The sequence below is a fragment of the Pongo pygmaeus genome, chromosome 18 (genome assembly GCF_028885625.2).
Source record: "Pongo pygmaeus isolate AG05252 chromosome 18, NHGRI_mPonPyg2-v2.0_pri, whole genome shotgun sequence".
In the NCBI taxonomy this organism is placed as follows: Eukaryota; Metazoa; Chordata; class Mammalia; order Primates; family Hominidae; genus Pongo; species Pongo pygmaeus.
The window spans coordinates 34,926,466-34,942,369 of record NC_072391.2 but is presented as its reverse complement, the minus strand read 5'-3'; the positions used below and the strand labels follow the sequence as shown (position 1 = coordinate 34,942,369).

General features: G+C 42.6%; 2 pseudogenes; both read right to left on the bottom strand.

The window, feature by feature from the left end:
• Window positions 1-3,241, bottom strand: part of LOC129015131 (vacuolar protein sorting-associated protein 35-like) — a 98,795-nt pseudogene extending 95,554 nt beyond the window's left edge.
• Window positions 3,242-4,617: 1,376 nt separating this feature from the next.
• Window positions 4,618-6,094, bottom strand: LOC129015229 (nicotinamide phosphoribosyltransferase-like; annotated as a pseudogene).
• Window positions 6,095-15,904: the final 9,810 nt, after the last annotated feature.

Below are 15,904 nucleotides of genomic sequence, written 5' to 3'. Positions count from 1 at the left end.
TTCTTACGAGCTTGTATTCTAGTAGGGAAGACAGACAATCCCAAACCATAAATATACACGTGAGTAAACAGGGCTCTTTGTTGAAATTGCTCCACACAGTGCTTGAGGGAGATGAGACTGAAGATACATGCTGTTAGACAGTGAAGATTAGATTTACCAGAAACAGTGGTGCCACCTAAATCTAGAAAACACTGCACATGCTTCCTTAGGAACACACGAACTGCAACTGTGCCTCCCACATTTCCATTCTTACCAGGCATCCCTTCATTTGGAATGACTGGACCTTCACAGCCTGTATGGCTTCATCCAAGAGCTTTTCCTGCTCATCTGTATTGTAGGCTGAAAAATAAAAAATTCCACTGATGTCTCAAGCACATTCTTCTAGCAAATATGTTATTTCTATAGTTCTAGCCATAGTCCTTCTCCAAGACTGTCACAAAAGGATCATTCCAGCTCTAAACCTCAAACCCATTTACCAATTATTAATAGCTGCTGCACACAGAGCCATGCCCCATCACTGAAGTTAACAGAATAAGACTGACAAAGGAGAACAGTATGTGTACAAAGAATTGCCTCCCTCTCAGAAACTGACTCAACATTCTTGTAGTAGGCTGGCATCAAAGAAACTTGCAGTGGTAGGTCATGACTGCATTTTGCTAACACACTCTGAATCCAACCCAGACATAGCCATCTGACCAATCTAAATCTTGTGATAGGTATAGCCAAAATCAATCTATAAAGCCTCTCTTTTCCTCTAGACTACTTATCATCTGCATTTCAGTCTATTCTTAGACAGACTAAGGAACTAGTTTATGAGATCACTGAGCATTAATGTGCACTGTTACATTTACATCCTCATTACTATAATTTATTCCCAAGTAAATGTCTTTCACTTTAGAGAGTCTTTGTGTGTTTGTTGTTTAGGTTTACACATATGGTGCCGCAAATGGGACCTGAAAAGTTTGCTATGGGAAGGAATTAGTGATTCTCGGAACACGTATGCAGTCCTCACTTTATACCACTGAGTGCTCTGCTTGTATAAATCACTTTTTCTGCCCTGGTGAGTCTTCCCTCAGGTTAAGAATCTGTTACTTTGATACAGGATTTTTGACATTGTTGGGATCTGGTTTGAATAAGCCTACTTTAATAAAAGACCATCTATCCCTCCTAGCATAATAAAAGGCCTTTTGTCTATTCTGGTAAGTCCTTTCTGCTATAAAGACAAATATCTTTCTGGATTGAGCACTCTTGTTTTGTACCGAACTTACCTTCTGTCTGTGAAGCATTTATTTTCTGGTTTGCATACCTAGTTTAATATTTTGTTTGATTTACATATATTTGTGAACATTTTAATCCTGGTTTCCTTTGAATTGGTTTGAATTTTTCCCCTTGCTTGTTTCAAAAAAGTGGCACTAGTAAAGTAGTTGCCATTATCGAAAACACTAGTCTAAACTGGCATTTTCTTTCAAGATTTATAGAATTTTCCTTGCTCTCTAGCTATTAATAAGAAACAGAATGTGATTCTCAATCATTAAGGCATGCTAGGTTTTCCTGAACTCCTGATGATTACACATTATGTTGCATTCTTTGGCACATTTTAAAATTAATAGGCAAAATTACATCAGAAAAATGTAGGTTTCAAATGGTCGTTATTTTAAAAACTCACAACTTTAGAGTTAAAATATGGAGTCCTCTAGGTTCTCTGTCTCTCTGTTTTTTTCCTGCCTACTTTGTATCTGCTTACTTTTCTACTGGTGTGGAGATAAAACTCACTGCATATGGTAATCCAGCCAAGATTTTTTTTAAACTTTATTTCCATGTTTATTACATGTTTGTAACTTGATATTGAGCACATATTAGAATAGACTTAAAATACAACTTGGGAGAAAAGCTGACCTCCTCCACTGAATGGGTGAAAAAGGAATGTAAAACTACAAACTACTTAAGTGTGAGTTCCAAATTATGGCAAACAGAACATAAATACCTTGTCATTTTTCTTTCTAATTTTCCAAGATTGATTTCATTATAAAAATTGTTTGATAACAATTTAAGAAGGGAAAATAAGGAATACTCATAAAGACCATTGTACTTTAATTATAGAGTACAAATAAGAGTCTTAACACAGAAATCCTACCTCCTATTTAAAATGTAAATACTTGATGATATAATGAATCAAGGGGGATTAATTAATTTCAATTGAAAATCTAATGACTTAAATTCATAAATGCCATTTGCTTTTGTCTGGAAGAGTTAGGCTGATTTAAGGGTGACACACAGCAGAGTTCTATTTGACATTCATGTTAACCGTTTGGTGCTCAGAATGGAGATGGCCAAATACCAAGTGCTTAGGGACAGAAAGTCAGAATTAATCAGTTCCAAGTGACTAAGAGCCAATAGAATTAATCTCAATCTCCTGATTTATGGTTGCGAACAAATGGATAGCCTTTTTCACTGCAAGTTTCAAAATTAAACTCTATTCCGAAGCTGCTGAACTTCGCAGAACACAGAGAATACTGTCTATAGTGTAATTTCAATGTTTAAACGGTTTAAATACAAAATTATGGGTGATTATCAAAACTATTATTGGTAATAGTTTCTTTTGATTCTTTACACACCCCTTAGCACATTTTGTGAAGAAATGTGTGTTTTTTAAAATACTGCTCATCTTTACTCAAATGCATTAAAAAATCATTTTAAAATTATTTTCTACCATGGATTACAGAAGACTATTACTAAAAGTGAATAGTTCTTATTGTTCTCACTAAGTGTTTAGAGAATCATCTGAAAAACATATTCTTTCTAATACCACTTACAAAAAACATTTAATGAAGGTAACTCACTTCTAATTACATGATTCTAGTGATAAAACATTTTCTCATGTAGCTATTTGAAACAGATGATTTATGGCTTTCCAATTTTTAAAATTTCACATTTAATGTCATGTTAAAACTTTTCTAAATCAGTCTTCCAGTATCAGATTCTTAAATGAGAAAAAAAAGGACAAAAGAGGAAAATTCCATTATCAATTATTTAGCCTCTTCTCTTCCCTAGAAACCAACATTTCCCTTTAAATGAAAGGCACACTCCTTTTCTTACAACAGAGATCAGGTAACTTTTTGTGTGATTTTGTGTAAAGGGCCAGATAACAAACATTCTGGGCTTTGTGAATCTCATTTGGCTTCTATTGCAGCTGTTTACCTTTGGCTGGTGTAGTGGGAAAGCAGCCATAGACAATCTGCATTCATAAAAAGAAAAAACAAAACAAATTTGGCCTTCGGGCCATGGTTGGCCAACCACTGCCTCAGAAGAACAGATCTGCGTATATAAAAGAATCATTCGAAAGAAACTGGTCTCTAGTCAGATGTGATGTCTGATTCAGAATCTAGTAGCTAATCACTCTAGAACATTTTGATGTCAAGCACTTTGAAGTTAGCTAACTTTCTGCTTTTAGTTAAGATTCTTCTATTGAAACACCTCATGCTTTTCATTGGAGATAATTTATCTTCATTTAAGAATGTGCTTCAGTATTATTTATTGAGGGGATTCAGTTTAAAATTAATAAATGATGTCCATACAATTTAATATCTGATTTAATTTTTAAAAACAATAAAAAATATAATAGAATCAAAATATTTAAAAGAAGTACACACACTACCCACTCCACTAATTCATTTAAGTCATACCAACTATAGAATATGAAAAATAAATTCAGAAGTGTAATTACTTTAAAATACACTACTTCCACTTTTGTCAGTATTTTACATTTATGTAAATATTCTATAGTGGAAGCAGAAATTCTCTCTAGAAACACTATCTCCTTAAAATCTTGAGGTGCATATTAGAGCCACAGGCAATCTCTGACATATACAATTGCAGTACAGGCCTTTCAAATTTGGCATTTCACTGGCATAACGACCAAGATATATAATAACTGTAAAGTGCCTAGACATTCCATTAAGAACCACTATTTTCTTTAATGTTGAATGATTAATATACATTCTACAAGGGGCACTGAGGTTAGTAATTCTATAGGGTATGTTCTGACATAATTTTCAAATTGTAGAATAACATAAATGACTTTGTTGAGGCCATCTTTTATTTGCTGATTAATGGGCAAAAGGCAATGTAATTTATTTTCAAGTATTTTCTTGAAAGTCTGTGCTCATAAAAATCATGAAAAGTTGGAAAGACAAATCACTGAAACTTTAAATATATCTTACACAATCTTGTTTGTACAAAAATACAAGTTAAATACAAACATAAAGCAATCATGAAAATTTTATGCAAATCTGTTTTATGTGATCATCAGTTATATATAAAAAGTTTCTCAGTTCTGTTATTTGGGAAAAGAGCAATACCAGATTGAATGATTATCTATTGGCAAAGGGCCCTAAAAAGCTTACTTTAGCACTAATCTTTTACATGGTTAAGGGCATTTCCTAGTTTGAGATCACCTAAACACTGGAAAAAAAAAATGAAAGGCCAGTATGTCCATAAACCAACAAATAATTTGGCTGTAAAGTATCATAAAACACAAAGAAACCCGAGACATCTGTAACAATAAACATGTATTACATACACACACACACACACGCAACACGCACCCAGTCATAAAGCCTAATGAGGTGCTACTTCCAGTTCAATATTCACCTGTGCATTTTTTCTTACCTCATCAAATGAACAGCTTTTTGTCACATTGCCATTCTTGAAGACAGTATGGAGAAGATCATGACCATATTCCTCAAGGTCTCCTATTCCTTCCTCCAGTGTAACAAAATTCCCTGCTGGCATTCTATGTAAAGATAATCGGCCCTTCTGGAACTTTTGTTGGGATCAGCAACTGGGTCCTTGAAGACGTTAATCCCAAGGCCATTGGTTACAACATAACCACACTTGAAGGAACAATTCAAGAGATCTCTTGTTAACTTCTGTAGCAAAGCTCCACCAGAACCGAAGGAAACATTTTCAATACTCCACCTTTTTTTGTTTCATGCCTTCTACAATCTCTTGTAAGGTATTAATAACTACTCCATCCCCTTGAATTACTCTAAGATAAGGTGGCAGCAACTTGTAGCCCTTTGAGTTCTCAGTAACAGGAAACTTCTTACTAAAATCTCCAAAACCTTTAACACAGTGTCAAGAGGGTTTCCAGAATCAGGTCTGATTATTAGTGGTGCCTCTGTACTTCTCGATACTATTAAATGTCTTAGATCTTCACCCCATATTTTCTCACACTTATTATAGATGTCATAGCTATCGCTGACCACAGATACAGGCACTGATGAAAACTGTGTTACTATATGTTCAAAAGCATCTTTTTCATGGTCTTTCCCCCAAGCTGTTATGGTACTGTGTTCTGCTGCTGGAACAGAATAGTCTGGAACAGGATCTTTTGTTCCATAATATTTTTTTAATTAGAGCAATTCCTGCTACTGTATCTGTTCCTTTGAAGTTAACCAAATGAGCAGATGCTCCTATGCCAGCAGTCTCTTGGGAAGAGGCTCCTCTGTAGCCAAAATCATGTAACTTGTATTCCAGACCATCTAAGTTACCAGAAGTTTCTAACAAACATTTGGCCAATATTTTCTTCTGCTCTCTAGAATTTGTGGCCACTGTGGTTAGATACCAGGACTGAACAAGGATAGTCTCAATCCAATTTGTAAGCCAGTAACACTTTGGATCTACGTTTTCCACCGTGAAGAGAACATTTCCTCTGGGAGTGACAGAGCCCTCGGGAACAGCTTTTACTTCTATTGGAAGATGCCCATCATATTTCTTAGGAATGTAGTCCCATCCCTTTTCATTAAAGATATCATCTTGGAAATGTTCTTTGTAGACCTCTTTGGCTCCCTGGATTTTCTCTTTGGCTACTACTTTACCTTTTAAGTACTTATTAAGAATGTACGGCAACCCATAAAGTACTGTTTCCTTGTATTTCGCCTTCCTTAATTTTGGAATTTTCTGTCTTCTTTTCACAGCATTCAAAGTAGGAATAAACTTTGCTTGTGTTGGGTGGATATTGTTTATAGAGAGTAACCTTGTAGGAGTCGGTAGCCAGGAGGATGTTGAACTCGGCTTCTGCCCCAGCATTCATCTCCGGCCGGAAGGCAGAAGCCGCGTGCCGCGAGCTGCCCGGCTTGGCTGCGAGGAAGGAGAAAAATGGGCTTCACCGCGCTCTGTTGGTTGATTAAGTCACTGCTGGGTCGGAGGAGGAAGAAGGGGAGAGGAGGGGGAAACGGAGAGAGGGGCGGGGTCAGGGGAGGGCGGGCCCAGAAGCCGTGACGCTGCGTGGGTGACTGCGGTGGCCGAGGCGGCTGGGGGGCTGGCAGTCTGGGAGCTCTGGCGGCCTCCCCACCTCGCCCAGCCAAAGATTTGTAAAAAAGAAGACCTAAAATGCTTTCAAACTAATGGCTTTATAAGTTGCAACAGCTCCATGGTAACCAAAAACCTAGACACCTTTTATAAATATAAATTTAGGTTTGCCTAACAATTTTGTACAAAGATAGAAAACTTAATTGGACAATTAATAACCTAAACAAAAAAGAACTAGAGAAATATTTCAAAAAGTTAAACTGGCAGGGCTGGGCGCGGTGGCTTACGCCTGTAATCCCAGCACTTTGGGAGGCCGAGCCAGGCGGATCGCCTGAGGTCGGAGTTCGAGACCAGCCTGACCAACATGGAGAAACCCCCATCTCTACTAAAAATACAAAATTAGCCAGTCGTCGTGGCACATGCCTGTAATCCCAGCTACTCGGGAGGCTGAGGCAGGAGAACCGCTTGAACCCGGGAGGCGGAGGTTGTGGTGAGCTGAGATCATGCCATTGCACTCTAGCCTGGGCAACAAGAGGGAAACTTCGTCTCAAAAGAAAAAAAAAAAAAGGGTTAGATTGGAAGATCAAACAGGTCAAAATCCTGAGCTCAGAGCAGTAGTATAAGGTAATTCTGTCCAGCATAAAATTTTTGCTTTTTCTGTCACATAGAGGCCAAAAGGAAAACGGCAAGGAATATAAGCTACATTTGCTAATCAAGCAAATCAGAGCATCAAAAAAAAATATGTGTTACTAATTCTAGGCTACATGGAGATTTTGGTTTTTTAAAAAAATACAGTTCAGTCAGTCATCGTTAAAATATAAGCATTGGAAATTTAATGCTAAACTCATTTAAAACTTAAAAAAAGGGAGAGTAAGAAAAGGTAAAAGTGGTTTTTGAAAAACCAAACTGCCACATGTATTGCTTTACTCAAAATTTTGGTCGATAGCCTTCAGTGGATTACCTACTGGGGCAAATACAGTTTAGCCAGGTGAACAGGTCTCAATTAGAGTACAATAATATTTACCAGGGGCTGGGAAAGATGTGGTTGTGTGTGGGGGAGAAGAGAGGTTGGAGAATGGGTACAAACACAGTCAAATAGAAGTAATAAATTCTAATGTTTGATAGTAGAGGAGGGTGACTATTGTTTTCAACGATATATTGTACATTTCAAAACAGCAAGACATAAGGACTTGAAACGATCTCAACACATAGAAATAGGAAATGCTCATGGTGATGAATATCCTAAATGCCCTGACTTGCTCACTGCCCATTCTATCCACGTAACAAAATATCATACATACCTCCATCAATATGTACAAATCTCATGTGTCATAAAGCACAGAATTTTGATTCAATTGTCTAACTGGTGAGTTTGTATTACTATTTTATGACTAAAATCCTAAAATTAAAACTTTAAGGTCTCTGTTTATATGTGTGTAGGTTTGTTTATGTATGTGTGTAGATTTGTTTATATATATATGTGTCTAGATTATGTTTTATATTGTGTCTACACGGAAAAATCTGGTGTCGTTGGCCAGAAATTCCTTAAGGATAAATGAGCCCTCATAGAAAATATATAGTATTTAAGCTGGATGCTGTTTAGTCAAATGACTTGAGCAAATCTTTAAAAAATGAGTTGCTTTACAAATTATTAGTAAATAAAAATGAACATGTTTTTAAATTGTCACCATACTTTTTGTCTGGGTTTACTGGTAAAACAGTTTAATATTTGTGCCTGACAAGGGTTTTAAGGTGCTAGTGTTTGACAAGAAGGATTATGTACAAATATCAGCCCAGTATGAAACAGAATAATTTTTGTTTATATACTTTCTAAATAATTAAGGCTTATTTAATAGTTTGTTTAGTAAAAACAGGTGTATCTTCTGAGTTATTGTCAAAATACTCATGTACTTAAGTTTCTTACATTGGTGAACACCAGATAATAAAATGGTAAAAGAATAATTAACAGAAATAAGTTGAAACGGCAACTAGCTTTTTCTAATATCCCAGTTCTTGTGAGTAATCCTGGTACATTGTTTATATAGATAAATTAGATAAATGTAAAGGGGGTATAAACTTTTTATGTATGTTGACATTTTAAATCAGTGTGCTGAATTCTCTCGCTGGGCCACAATGGGGTATAGGGTAAGAGTATCCCACTTTGCGATAGCTCATCCCAAAGTCCCTACAGTGTTGGTCCCTCCCTGGAGTGTTTCCAAACTCTTACCAGCTCTGTACCTAGGGCAAGAAGGAGTCCCTCAACTACATCTTAACCAGGAAAGCCACCAATAGAAAACATTAATGAAACTATGTGGCACTGTCTTCAAGGTTTTCTAACCCAGCAAGGGGATCCGTAACAGGTTGCAAACTTTTGCTGTCAGCAGTAACATCTCAAATCAACAGGGAACAACACACTGTGAACCGTGAGAAGAGGTTACAATGTATTTTGAGTCAGGAAAGAGCTGGTCCATCAGACCATAGCCAAAGATAGTCTCGCTGGAGTATTAAATGACCTTCCTGTATGTACATCTGGAAATGCCAGATCTGTAAGAGGCAAACATGTTGAGAGACAAGGTCTTTGCTACATGTTTGTGTGCATCAGTCTCCAGTGAGGCACACCAAGCTTGCATTCCTCTTACACCACGGCTTTTATTGTACGGTACATTTTCATATGTTTTATTCTATTTGCAAAGTTTGTATTCCATTGATCTCAGACTATTCATGAGTCAATTACAGAAAAATTTTACTTTCCAAGTTCTTAAAACATATATGAGAACTTGCTCTATTTTTCTCCATAGACTTTTCATATTTTTTAATTTGTCTATTCTTCTTTGCAATAAACTTCTGTCTCCAGAACACAATCAGACTCCGGTCCACGGGACTGGCAGCCCAGCCTCTAGCCTTCAGGCCCTCCCAGGCCTGCAGGTGGGTCCTTACTGAGGACCCTCCCCTTTCTGCCCAGTAATCAATCTGCCTCCCGCTGCCATTCATGGTCCCTAAGGCTCGGCCCCAACCCCTGCTCTGCCATCTGAGCAGGCGACAGGAGCAGAGGGAGGCCAGGCAGCAGTAGCTGATACCCCTGAGCCTGCAGGGACAGAGATCCTTCCTGGTGTCCCCGAGGCTGCAGGCTGCAGAGACGCCCGGGTCCTGCACCTGAGCTGACGAGCGGAGGCAGCTGCACAGGGGAGATCCCGCCCCGCCAACTCCGAAGGGGCAGGGCTCCCGCTTGTGCCTGGCTCCTGCCTGCTCTGTGAAACAGGAGGCTCAGGTCTGCAACCGAGGTCAGTCGCTGCAGCTGCACCCGGGAGGGCAGATATTGCCTGTTCCCGGCCCGCACCCAAGAGCACAGGGAAGCTCGGACCTACAGCCGCAGTTCGGGAGGGCGGGGCTCCTGGCTGCTCGGTAGAGCAGGAGGCCTGGGTCTGCAGCTGCGGTTTGGGCGGCTGCCGCGCACCGGGGAGTTCAGGCTCCAACTCAGAAGGGATGGGGCTCCCGGGGCTCCCAGGGCTCCATGGAGTGTGCAGCCCCCGCCGCGCCTCCCTGCTGCAGCCGGCGTGATGGCAGCAGCCACTGTCAATATCGGGAGCCAGAGCAGCAGAGCTTGGATTTCTGCGTTTCTGGTATTCTTTTATGGCAATCACCACTCCTTAGTCTAAAGAAAAAGGTGGGGGCAGAGGCTGCCTCGCAGTTTGTCCTTAGAGGAGCCACAGAGTTCTAGTCTCCACAGCCTTCGCCCAGTGCAGAGGCTTTCCTCAGAACCTCTTCAAGATGGCTTGAAATGTTAGGAGCTGCATTTTGCTCCTAAGCTGGACGTGTGTGCAGCATCTTCTGCCTGTTGGTCCCAGCTGGGCTCGCTTCCTCACAAGCTGGAGTCTGCCAGCATGAATGAGAACAGGGAAGAGAATCCGCTGACGTTCAAGACAGTCATTTTCTCTTTTATTGTAATCCCGTGTTCACAGATTGTTGGTTTGACAAACGGAAGAAGAGACATTGGCTTTGAATTTTTATTGCCTATGTTCTGATTCATTAATAAAACGAAAAGGATACAAAAAATGTGAAAGACACATGTAAATATTATTAAGAATAAGCAGTATTAAAACTATTGATAGAGTTTTGCAACTATGGAGATTAATATAAAAACGTGTTGGTAATAAGTTAAAAAACTAAGAGGAATAAGTAATTTTTAAAATACACAGGCTACAAACACTAAGATAAGAATATTTAGGAACTAAAAAAAAGGAACACATTTAAAATTTTTTTGAAACATAACCAAAATTTCTCATTGTTTTAAATGTCTCTTTAAACATTTTTCAGATTTAGATATTCTTTCAAATCTCTTTTAATTTTAAAAGGCCATGAAAGATTTAGATGGCCATTATATATAGTTTAAAAAACTTTAAAATTAGGCCAATATAAGTTATGGATTTGGATATAAAATTTGTATGTAAGCATGCAAAATTACTGTAGATTATTTATTTTTGCTTACCCTACCAGGACTGAGACTGTAGATACTTCATTTGGTGAATATAGAATATGCCAATAAGAAAACCAAGCCGTCTTAGCCAGGTTTGATGGCTGATGCCTGTAATCTCAGCACTTTGGGAGGCTGAGTTGGGCAGATTTTTGGAGCTCAGGAGTTTGAGACCAGCCTGGGCAAGATAGCAAAACCCCATCTCTACAAAATTTACAAAAAGCTGGATATGGTGGTGCATTCATGTAGCCACAGCTACTCCAGAAACTGAGGTTGGAGGACCCCTTGAGCCTGGGAAGTCGAGGCTGCAGTGAGCTGTGTTCTCCCTCCTGCACTCCAGCCTGGGCGATAGAATGAGACTCTGTCTCAAAAATTCAAAAAATATTGTCATCTAAAACATCGAAGATTAAATGAGATGACTACATTCACTGAGCACATTATTTTATACCCTTGTAAATTTCTCAAAAGTAAATTAACTTAGAAAACATATTCTATCAGATGACATTTTGATGATTAGTGATGACAACAAGTCAGTATAGGACTAAATGATCCGAGTGGCCAATGAGCTCATGAAAAGATGCTCAATATGTTATTCATTAGGAAATTGCAAAGCAAAATCACAATCAGATGTCACTCGCAACTACTAGCATCCTCAAAGCATGTATTTAACTTATTCATCCTTCGGATTAGAAAATAAAGTGCAGCTTATGTTCAAAAAGTACATTTCATACAAAGCAAGGTTTAAAAGTTCTGTACTGAGTGTAACCTTTCAAAGGTTTGTGTTAATTAGTTTGCATTCAGACTCTGCTTACCCAGTGACTATAAAAACTTTGTTTTTGTTTTCAAGTCTTCAGATGACAGATTGCGCTGGAGTAGACGTGATCTTGCTTGCCTAAAGACAGCTGTGCGGGTTGAGCGCAGTGGCTCATACCTGTAATTCCAGCACTTTGGGAGGCCGAGGTGGGTGAATCATGAGGTCAGGAGTTCGAGACCTGCCTGGCCAACATAGTGAAACCCTGTCTATACTAAAAATACAAAAATTATAGCTAGGTGTGGTGGCATGCACCTGTAGTCCCAGTTACTCAGGAGGCCGTGGCAGGAGAATCATTTGAACCCAGGAGGCGGAGGTCGCAGTGAGCTGAGACCTTGCCATTGCACTCTAGCCTGGGTGACAGAGTGAGACTCTGTCAAAAAAAAATAAATAAATAAAAAATAAATAAATAAATAAAGACAGCTGTGCTATGGTTTTGTGTTTTTTAATCTCAAAAGTTAACTGATTTGAGAGTGGTTTTGCTAAACAAGCTGAAGCACACACATCATTCCATTAAATAATAAAAACAGTTCTGAAGGACAGCAGGCATAAAAGGCCCAGGATCACTGTGTGAGGCCACAGGTTAGCTCACCCAGTGGGACATATGGACACCAGCGCTGAACCTTCAAAATTCAACTCCAGTCTTGGCCTTACCCCACCCACCAACCGGCCTCAAAAAAATAAAAGAGGAAAATATACTCAAAAGCATTTGTCTTTCCTCCAAAAGTCAGAGACCATGCAGAGAGTTGCCTTTTCAAGGGAACCCAGCCGGTTCCTCCCTGTTGCTGATACCTGGAAAGTGATCTTTCTCAAATGCTCAGAGGAGCAAGGTGGTCTGGGATCAGGTGACAGCGGTTTGCTTTCTCCTGCCTTCTTGAGGGCTGCATTTTCCAGGCCAGGGCCGAGGTTCCCGCCGGTGCTGCCTCAGCTGGCGTGATTTCTCATTCTGAAACCAAATCTGGACACTGGGCTCCTGAATGCCGATCGCTTGGGCCAACTGTTCTCTGGTGGTGATGCCAGGGTACAAGTTCCGCTCACAGCACGCTCGCAGGTCATCCCTTTGGGTCGGGGTCCAAATGAGTCTCCTTTGCCTTCCTCCTTTGCGCGGGGTTTTGGCTCTACATTGAGCTACCAGGCGCTCATGAGTGATAGCGAGGAGGCTGGCGGGGCAGGGGTGGGTGAGTGACGTTGGAGCGGGGAGGCAGCGGAGGCGAGCGGAGGAAAAGAGAGCAGACCTGTCTGCTGCCCGGCCCCAGTGTTTCGCAGGACCGAGTTCTCCCCCCACCCCACTGAAGAACGCGGGACGAAAAAGAGATGAGACCTCTGCCTGGGATGATCCCAAAGACTAGCCAGCTGCCTGCGGTCCTGTGCATGCGCAGTAGACGGCCCACCTTCGTGTATTTGGGAGGGCTCTGGGATCCCCGGGATGCTCAGGAAAGGATGACAACTCTCCTCTATGTGTAGTCACTCACAGGACCTGGAACTCAAAGATTCTACACAGGTCAGGTGAAAGAGAAGAGATGCCTCTCCATACCGAGCCTAATGTTCACCGCCAAAAAGAGTCCACCACCCTGCCCTCACCCTGCCCCAATCGCGCGTCCTAAAGCTCCTGGGGCAGGACCCAGTATTCTTCCTCGCTTAGAAGTGGTTCCAGCGGAGTGGGCTTTTCCACATCTTTTAGTTTCCCCAGTGGCTCTGGATCTAGAAGAAATTCTGCCTTTTGCTGAAACTCTGGGGTCGACAGGAGCTCATCTAACAGGTGGTGAGTGCAGATGAACTCTCCGGCTGTTGGAGCAGTTGGGAGGGTGCCTGGATGGTTTGCATCTGCCCCTGCCACGCGGAGGCCTACGCGGGCGCGAGCTGTGGAGGTGGAGGCACCTTGGCTTCGGGTTCCCATGCCGCCTTGGTGACCTGGGGCCCCTGGCCGCAGTCCCACCGTGGACTCAGGTGGGACGGGTGGGGCGCAAGTACTCCTTGCCTCTGTGACTCAGCTTGACCAGGCCCAAGATGTCCCACTGAGCATGCCCCCAGCAGGCCGCCGTGCTGTGCGTCCTGGTCCTCCTGGCATCTGTTCAGGTGCGGAGGCCACCGAGGAGTCTGACAGTGGGAGACAGTCACTTCCGTAGGGGCCAGGACATCGAACCCCAAAACCCTGAGTGTCAAGGCGGGTGGGAGACTCCTTATGCCTGCGCAGCCTGGCTGGGTTGGAGCAGAGTGAAGGCCCTTGCTGCCTGGCTCACGAAAGCTCTCTGTGGGAGAACCCAAGGCGGGCTGTGCATGTGGGGTGCGGGAAGCGACCTTTCCCACGCCCTGGTGTGGGGAGAGTGGCATCTGCCCAGGGGCGCGTTGCACCAGCCACCTGTGTTGCACCCCACCCTGGCCTGGATGCTTGGCCCTTTGATTCTGAAACCAAATCTGAATCCTGGACTCTGGGAGGCCCGTCTCTCTGGCCAGGTCCTCCCTGGTGGCAATGCCTGGAGAGCGATGTTACTCAAAGACTAGGAGTAACACGGTGGTCTGGGATCAGTTGATGGTCGTAGCTTTCGCCTGCCTTCTTGTGGACTGCGTTTCCCGGGCCAGAGCCGAGGTTCCCTCCAGTGCTGCCTCAGTTGGTGCGATCTCTCATTCTGAAACCAAATCTGGACCCTGGGCTCCTGAATGCCGATCGCGTGGACCAGCTGTACTCTGGTGGCATGCCGGGGTACAGGTTCGTTCAAAGTATGCTCGCAAGGAATCAGTATTGCGCGGGGTCCAAAGGAGCCTCCTTTGTCGTCCTCATCCTCGGGCTTCCTGCGCTAGAGGGCTGTTGGAACGTGTGGGAAGAGCCATGGCTGGAGACCTGGCCGGAATTTCACAGACAGACACGGGCAGAGTAAGGCCAGTGGGCTCCCCTATGCCTCAGTAGGCCTCTGCACTGCACACACATCCAGCCAGGAGGCCAGCCTTGCCAGAGGCTCTTGTAAACCCCTGCAGGCTCCACCTTTTTGTGAATATGCATGAGCTTCGGGGCCCAAGGGGCCATTGTAGCCCGCCCTATGAAGCTGAAAACCACAGGGACCAGGGCCTTGTGGGGTGGGTTGGGGTGAGGCCAGAGAAGCCGCGGAAGGGGGGCCTCAGGGCTGGCTCTCTGGGGTTCTCCAGGAATTCTATGGAAACTGGAATTCTCTCTCTTGGCAAAACCACAGAGAAAAGAAACATCCCGTTCACGAGGGCCTGAGGATGGATTCCTGTTTCCTGCAACATGGGGAGTCTTTAATATGGCCGGTTTGGAAACTGGAAAGGAGAGCACCGACATGATGCTGGTTTTTCGCACTTCCCTGGAAGTTTCTTTGTCCACACAGAGCTCGGGAAACAAACAGTCAACATGATCGTGCTTTCAGGGGCCAGAGAGACGTCAACAGCAGGCACCCTTGCAGAGGGCAAAGGAACGTGGAATCCAAAATCATGCTTCAGTTGGCCTGAGTGTGATTCCTGTGTGGATGAAACTGTCTGGCTCGCGCTGTTTTGCAGGGCTGAATGTGGAGATATGTCATCTGTGAACCATGTGGATGGAAAAGGGACTACCACCTGAGTCTCAGCTCTTTGCTCTTTGGGGAATTCGCTCATTTTTTGGGAGATGGAATTCACCAGAGGGAGGGAGGAAAAGAGGGAGGGAGGGAGAAAGAAAGGGATGGATGGAGGGAGGGAAGAACAGAGTTTATTAAATAAAGAAGTGGAGAAAATTCACATAAGGAAAAAGAAGAAAAATACCATTCAGTGTTCATCATGCTTTCCAGGTTTTTCTCCTGCCTCTCAGGCTACCTCTCCTCTCTGTGAGCTTTTAATATTCTGCCTACCCCTTTCATATTAGTGTTCTGGCCTTGACCTTCTTCTCTTGTCTGGCTCACTTATTTGTGCCTAGTCAATGTCAGTCTCTCACATGCCATCCGTTATTGTAGTTATGCTAAAGCCTCCCAACTCTGTCTCTATCCTTGCTTTGACTCCTAGAACAGCTTCACCAGGTGTCTCAAAGCTTCCTCAGATTAAACTGTCTAAAACTGAATTCAGTCCTCCTGCCTTCCTTACCACCCCCAAAACAAGCCACGTGGGGATATGTCATCTGTGAAAGATGTGGATGAAAAACAGACTACCACCCGAGTCTCGGCTCTTTGCTCTTTGTGAAATTCGCTCATTCCTTGGGAGACAGAATTTGTCTGAATGGCTCTGGGATGAAGTAACCCAGGCTGGTGATCTGGAGGGCCAGGCCCTAGGGCGAGGCTTGGGGTTGGAGTGCCTTGGTGGTGGCTAGGGGGGAGCCCCTGTCTCAGGTG